General features: G+C 42.9%; 1 protein-coding gene across 1 annotated transcript in view; it reads left to right on the top strand.

The window, feature by feature from the left end:
- The first annotated feature begins 3,752 nt into the window (after positions 1–3,752).
- TANC2 (tetratricopeptide repeat, ankyrin repeat and coiled-coil containing 2) overlaps positions 3,753–7,658 on the top strand; it is a 280,077-nt gene continuing 276,171 nt past the window's right edge. The window contains exon 1 of the mRNA XM_032202931.1: positions 3,753–3,801. The gene's annotated coding sequence lies outside the window, so the exon portion shown is untranslated. The remainder of the gene's footprint in view (positions 3,802–7,658) is intronic.

The raw sequence follows: 7,658 nt of genomic DNA, 5'->3' as shown, positions 1-7,658 counted from the left end.
TGTTCTGAGAATGTATTTCAGAAATTCTTATCACAAATTATCAAAGGAATTGAGAAAGGTGATAAAAACGTGCTAGCTACCATCCTGAACTACTTCTGATGTCTTAACTACTTAGCATCTGTCAAAGAAAGCAATGAATCTTGTTATAGCCAGTGCAAACTAGAGATGAAGAATAGTCAGGAATTTGATATCCAAAAATCTTATATAGATTTGCCAATAACTCAACAGATTGCCAGAGAGAGATTGTTATGGAAAATCAAGTTACTTATTTTCAGAGAGAGAGCAAAATGTGATTAAAAAAAAAAATAATAAAGGACATAGATACTGGATCATTAATGACATACCTGCAGCTCCTGCTGCATGAAAGTCATGATTTAGTCCTAACACCTCCTCTTTCACTGTATACAGCGATCACATGCAGTCTGTGAGAATATCTCAAACATCACAACCGGTGCAAGTTTTGCTTTCAAAATTTCTGTCATAAAAACGCACAATGCACATTTGTATTTTCACTGTTCTCAAGCAATAAACTGCACCGTCACCCATGTAAAAGGCCAATGTAACATTGAAAATGTGTCAGCTAAGCAGTAGCAGACAAACAAAATACCTCTCCCTGTATGGCATAAATTGATTGTTGGCAATCTCAGGAAATGAAAACAATGATTAAGTGAGATGTGAAGAATGACCTTATGCTTTGCTTTTTATAACATGTTGGGAAGATAGCATGGGCAAAATTCCACTGATGCTGATCATGTCCTACATCTTTAGTAACAGAAGATTTGGTGTTTTCTGCAGGACTGATATTTAAATACAAATTAATGATGACTCTAGAATTAGAAAAATGGAAAGACTTGTTTCCACGAAATGAAAATCATGCTGTCTAATTGTAAATGTGTCATTTAGTGGTTATGCTGGCAATACATAACACTTATTTCTGCAATTCATCAACTTCTTTGTCAGAACAAAAAATGAATTCAGAGTTGTCCTTATTGCAGGTACTAGTCCATGATGGGATTACCTACCCCCTGTAAACCAGAAGATAGGCTTTATTTGCAAAGAAGAAAGTGAGGGAAGAGGTGAAGAAGGAAAAAAAGAAAGAGAACACAGGACGTTGGAGGCTCCATGGTTACTTAAGAGCAAGAGACTCTGAAGCCAGTAGCTATGATCCTTTCCTTACACACTGTTTACGTAGGCATTTTCAGTGACTTAGTATTTTAAGAACTGTGACACACCAACGCTTGAGTCTATTTTCCATATCAGATAGCGTAAGTCAACCTGCTAAAGTTATTCCCCAAGGGCCAAACTCTGTCCTGTTGCATCACTAAAACTCTGCTGTAGTCTGCATGCTGGTGTTAACGAAAGTGGGGTAGAGCTCAGAAAACACAAAGGCTTTCAATTTTTTCTCTTTTTTAAGCTGATGCTGAAGACTGCCTGGAATTTGAGAACTGTCCGTGTTTAGGCCACATCCTGCAAAACACTAAAGCATAACTTCATGATTTTAATTTGTGAACAACAGAATTAGAAACAAGTGTTTTGTGGGATTAAGGTCTTTAGTTAGGTTTTAATAATCTATAATCATATTTTTGTGGTATTTTAATAATATCAGCTCTTAATATTTAGCATAAGTCTTCAATATTTGGGATTTTTTATTAAAGCACCTTTTATTAAGGAAGCTTTCAGTAGCTGTTTAAAGCCTGCAAACAAGTTTGAAAATAGGTCCTAAGAATGTCATAAGTATATCTTTAAAGATCAGAAATCATCAAGCATCATAAAAAAATATAAAAATCTCTATTTTAATGTCACGGTTATAAAGACATTATTATGCTCATAGTACTGGGTATTTCCAACAACAACAACAAAAAAACAAACAAACAAACAAAAAAGCTAGGTCTGTCAGTTGCCTATGGACTTAAATAACACTTTGTATTTATATTTTTCCTTATTTATCTATTGTATTATTTCTTACAAGTGTAAATCCCACAATCCTATATGCGCACCAGTACTGTACGTAGGGATAGAAATGAAACTACTCAACACCAGAAAATAAAACAGAAGAGAATGCAGATCGTATGGGTCATTTTCTCTCCCTCAAATGACTGTGAACTACTGGAATACGTGTTTCCACTATGCCCACTGCATGTCAAGCAAAGAATGAAGAGTGCTGTACTGAAAGAAATTAAAATCCTCTCTGTAATATGCTTCTACCTCAAAAAATAAACACAAAAACACTAAAATGAGTATCAATTAGTTTCCCCCTTCTCTTTTGCAGTGAGTTGGTGAGGACAAAAGGCGAGAGCACAATCTATCTGGTTTTCATCCCTTTTCTTAAGAAAGGATGTGGAAATAATAAAGTTCAAAGGAGGGCCACAGAAATGATCCAGGTCCTGGAAAACAAGCATTACTGATGTAAGGCTTAAGGAGCTTATCTTACTTAGCTTAATTGAAAAGAAGGTTAAGAGGTGACTTGATCACTGTGTGTATCTACACACACCTTTAAAAAGCACCTGATAGTGAATGGCTTTGCAACTGTAGTGACAAAAGCAGAACAAGATTTACTGCCTTGCAGAGTTGGCAGGCGAGTTTTCGAACAACCACAATCACACGATTACCCCAGTGCTGAGGAGAACTGGGCAGTGGAATAGCGTACCAAATGGTGAATTTGCCATCACCTGAAATATTCACAATTAGTTATCTGCTTAAAAGGCACTGTTTTGTCCAGCTTCTGAGCTAAATCGTGTAGTCTGTGAATGCAAGGAGATTGATTGGACTGGATGATTTTTGAAGCCCTTTCTGATCTCAAATCATGTGAATCTATTAGTTTTCCTGCTTGTCCTTTAATTCATGGATGTCATAAGGACAATGACATTGCCAGCAGCTGCAATCAATAGGCTCGTAACACTTGCAGCTTTGTATTAACACAATTCAAATCTCTTGTTTCAGAGCATCATCTGTTTAGCTATGGAGCTGAGCAAGATTTATGCTGGCCTCACCCTTTAACATGTGTTCCTAGGACGATTTCCCTTCTTCTTAAGCACCGAAGAGTGGCTAAAAATGAAGGGGTGGCGCAGGATGGGATGATAGAGCACAAGAAGTGGCAGGCCAACTCATCTTTTTTGATGTCTGGCTAATCTTCCCACTTTGTATGATTAAGGTCAAACTGATTACCCGGTTATTTTTCTTCAGGCAGATTATTGTAGGGAGGCTTTATTCTTCCCAGGAGCACAGGGCATGGTTTCCAAGCTGGGCTCATTGGGGTATTCTCCCTAGGGGATATTATCAGCACCCCCGGATGATTGTTTTATAACCTGTGAGGCGAATTTTCTGTAGGACTGAAGTGTTTAACTGTGATGATATGAGGAAAACATATTGTCGTGCAATATCCGCACGAGGGAACAAAGCAACTTCTGTTCACCTCAGCTTTGGGTACGGCCAACTCCAACGGGGCCGCGCCAACCATCACCTGTCCTGCTGCCAACTTCCCGCAGAGGTTCCTCGGCGTTAATTACCCTGTTTAATCACAGCCAGCTGTTACAACAGCCAGACATCAGTGGCAGTTCCTAGCAGGGGGGGCTCCCCACCCTACAGCAGCTCTACCTGCCTGGGGCCGGCGGGGGGGCTCAGGGAGCACCTGAGGCAACCACGGAGGAGGAGGAGAAGGTGAAGAGGAAGGAGGAGAAGAAGAAGGAGGAGAAGGAGGCGCTCGTCTCCTGCCACTGGGACTCTCCCAGCGCCGGGGAGCCGCGGGAGGAGTTACCTGGCCGAGCTGTGGAGGCCATTTCCCGGGGAGAAACGCGCCCGGGGGTGAGTGAGGGGGGTGCGGGTGGCTGGGTAGGAGCGAGGAGCGCTGCGGGGGTCGCCCTTTGGCCGCCCACCCCGCTGAGGGGAGCGGCCCCGGGCCGGCGGTGGCCGCCTGTTGCCGCGGTAGCCGGGGCCGCTGCCCCATCTCCCCCCCCCCCCGGCCCCGGCTCCTTCCCCGCCTCGCCGGCCGCTCGGGGCGGCGCCGTCCCTGAGGAGAGCGGGGGATGGAGGCGCCATGCCCGCGCCTCAGCACGGGCAGCCCCGCGCTATCCCCCCCGTTTTCTTCACCCCCCCAGTCTGTCCTTTCCTTCAGGCCCCGGGGCCGGGGGAAGGCTCCTGTAGGGTTTATGCTCCCCCTCTAGTCTCAAAGCCCAGCGGTCGCGGCGTTTCCCGGCGCTGAGGAGATGGCAGCGCCTCTCCCCTCAGGCGCTGAGCGAGGGGGAAAGTCCCTTCTTCGGGTCCCAGCCCTCCCACGGTGTTTGCAGGCTCTGTGGAGATGGCGGTCCCTCTCCTGTCAGGCACTGAGCTGGGGGTGTCCCTTCTCCCCCCCCCTCCGGCATTGCCAGGCCCTAAGGAGATGGCAGGGTGGCTCTCCCCGTGGTGCCAGGGTCTGTTTTGGGGTGTTCCCAACCCCTTTCTCCATCCCTGGGGAGCACCCAAGGGCCGGTCCCTGGACCCTCACCTTACTCTGAGCTGCCCTGAGGGGCTTGGGCCTGCTGCGGCCCCAAGGGGTGTGTGAGGGGTGGGAAGCGGCGTGTCCTTGGTGTCAGAGCCCATTTTAGTGCTCATTCAATACAGGAGCATGGTCATGTCATGGGATATTCCCATGATGAGCCTCCCCGAGGATGTTAGACACATCTACACCTGAGCAAAAAGCATCAGGTGCGACTGCTGTTCGTGTTTCAGGCATCACGTGTTGGGTGTTTTTGTTCCTGAAGAATGCTTCCTGCAAATTAGCCACACAGCCGCTGTGTTTTTAATTCTAACCCAGGCATAACTTTTGTTTGTTTGCTTTTCGTCTTGTTCATCTTCCAGAGGAAAGCAAACGTTCAGTGCAGCGTCAAGCTTGTGACATGCAAGCACGGATGGAACTACACATGTTCCCAAAGTCAGTGCATGTTATTATTTTGCAATCTAGAAAGGAATTTTATTAATATTTTGATATGCTTAAACTCTAGTGACAGCAACACAACTTCTCCAGTGTTTCTATACGTGTTACAGCATATGCACCAGAGATTGCTCTGGGACTCTGCCTGGCACATTCCAACAATTTGTTTCTGTCCTACTAACAAGGACAAAAAGAGTAAATGGACAAAACAGACACCAGCAAAGAATAATTATATTTAAAGCCTTTACTTTGCCCTTAGTTCACCCTCACTGTTCTTAATATTGTCAGGTTTCCAGAGCTCAGTGGTATCTCTTAATTTGGAATTTCCTTGTTTGTTGAGGTCAGGCTGCGAGGATTATTCTAATGATTTTCTTACTGTTCATGCAGTCTCTTATTGCAAACAGGAAAAAAACTTCAAAATGTTGGAAACTATTAATTAGAAAGACAGTGAATATTGCCCAAGAGTATCGTGTTTCAGAGTAACAGAAATACCTTACTTGTGTCAGCATAGCCGTGGCTATTTCTTTCACTTAATGGGATCCTTATTCTGGTTTTGGTGCCTCTGCTGCATGTGAAACATATGAAAGTAAAGCAGTCATTGCCCTGAAGAAGTTAAAGACAGAACCTTGTGAGGATCTCCACCAGCTATTGTAATATAACCTAAATAAGGGGTGTAACCTTGTTCGGCATTTCGGTAGATCCCATGTGACATGTAGTAATATGCTTAAATCCCCAAATACTGTTGTAAATCTGGCCCATAATCTATAGTGCACAAGCAGCAGGGATCTGGAAGCAACATCTGCTCAGAGTGCATATGAACTACATCTTAATATATTATGGTACTGAGTCAGGGCCCCACTCTTTTTTTTTTTTTTTTTTTTTTTTTTTTTTCCCCCACTGAAATCAGACTGGCTTTAGTAATGATTTAAGCAATCACAGACTCAGATCCATCGTGGATGTCGAACTGACCATTTAACCATTAATTCAGTGTGTTTGGCTTTTTTAAAATTGAATCTTCAGATGCTTTTTTTCTTTTTTCATTTGACCTTACCTTCCCCTTACTGTCTGTATTGTTTCAGGAATGATTTTTTTTCAATGCTGACTTTCTTGCTAATATAGCAGTTGTGCTGGGCAAATGACAAAGGCAAAGAGCTAGCAGAAGATGAAAGCCAACTGGTGTTAGCCATATGATTTAAAGTTGCATTTTCTTTATGTAAACAACATGCCTGAGGTTGCTGCTTCAGCTTGCTTTATCCCACCAATGAATCTCTGGATTTACATGTCAGTCTGTGTTCTGCATTATATCTTTTTTTCCGTTTCTTTTTTTTTTTTGGTATGTGTGTGATTCATTATAGTTTAGCATCATAAAAAGAATCTCTGGTGTACAACACATACAAGCCAGAGATACCATTATAAAATTGCTGTCCTGCAGTTCATGTAATCAGGGATATGCCCTGCGAGGAAGCTTTAGCTTCCCTAAGATGGTTTTAGAATTCTTGTGTGGCAACATTTCTCCTGCATGCCCCTGAGTGAGTGGTGTCAAGTTATTTTTCAAAGCCTGGGTTCCTTGTTTTATGCAGTTTTATTTTAGGAATAAATACTGCAAAATCCAGCTCAGGGCTATGAAAATGGGAAGGTCTGAGCCTTATTGGCCCCTGTGGAGTGACATGTGTTTAACATGTCATATCAGGATAACGGTTGTGAGACTCGTGACCTTGTCTGCAAGGGTGTCCTAAACAAACAGTCGGCAGCACCTCACAAACAGTTATAATTTTTGATTGTAAAGAGTTATCAAAGCAGTATAAAATCTTTCAGAATAGCAACAAACCTCACCTGGCTCACTGAAGAGTTACACTTGAGTTCAGATGGTTCCTGAAATTGAGTAGTCAGAGTAGTGTTTTTTTTTTTTTTTTCCCCAAAAAATTACAGTGTGGCCACGACAGGAACTTGAACAAAGCTGAGAACAGTGGTATTTGGGAAAACCAGAATATCGTGCTTTTTGCAGGCCTGCAGACTGCCTAGGGGAGAAATCTGTTAAGAGCTAGACCTTCACATGGAGATCTGGTTCCTCCCCCCACCACCATCTGGGAATTGATTATATTCTTAGAGGATCGTGAGTTGTTTGTTGTGTTCTAAAGATGGATCCTCTTGCATGAAAACTGAAGTACAGATACGTGTGAGAATAGACTGACTTCAGAAACAATGAAAATGAATGCTAAATTGAACAGTAACGCTTTGGTGTAAGACACTTTTTGTTCTGCTGACTAAACAAAATTACATCTTGGTGGTTTCACTGTGCTACGCTTAAAAGTCAGAAACAAAGCAAAGAAAGAACAATCAGAATACAAGGCGCAGTCTTTAGAAACACACTTCATGTAGATCTCAAAATTCAGTAGCTCGAGTACTGATTCGCTTAAATTACATTATTGCAACAGTTTTTGTTTGTTTTGATGAATATATTAATGAAATGCCATCTAATTAAAATGTGGAAGTAGTCTAATGGAGGACAAAAGTATAGGTAGAAGAAGGGATGCTACAAGTTAATAGACAATAGCTCCATCAGTTACTACTGAATAATACAATGGTCTTAATGTGCCACTCAGCTCAGGAAACCTAACTGGGTGTTGCCAGAAGCGAGGGTGGCAGACGAGGGGGAGAATCTTTCTGCACGCTGTAGGATCTCTGCTTTCTGCAGATGTCAGTAGCTTTTGCTGCTGGCCATAAACAGGGCAGCGGGCTAGGTGTGTGTGCA

This window comes from Aythya fuligula, chromosome 24 (genome assembly GCF_009819795.1).
Source record: "Aythya fuligula isolate bAytFul2 chromosome 24, bAytFul2.pri, whole genome shotgun sequence".
Classification (NCBI taxonomy): domain Eukaryota; kingdom Metazoa; phylum Chordata; class Aves; order Anseriformes; family Anatidae; genus Aythya; species Aythya fuligula.
This window is presented reverse-complemented; position numbering and strand designations above follow the sequence as displayed.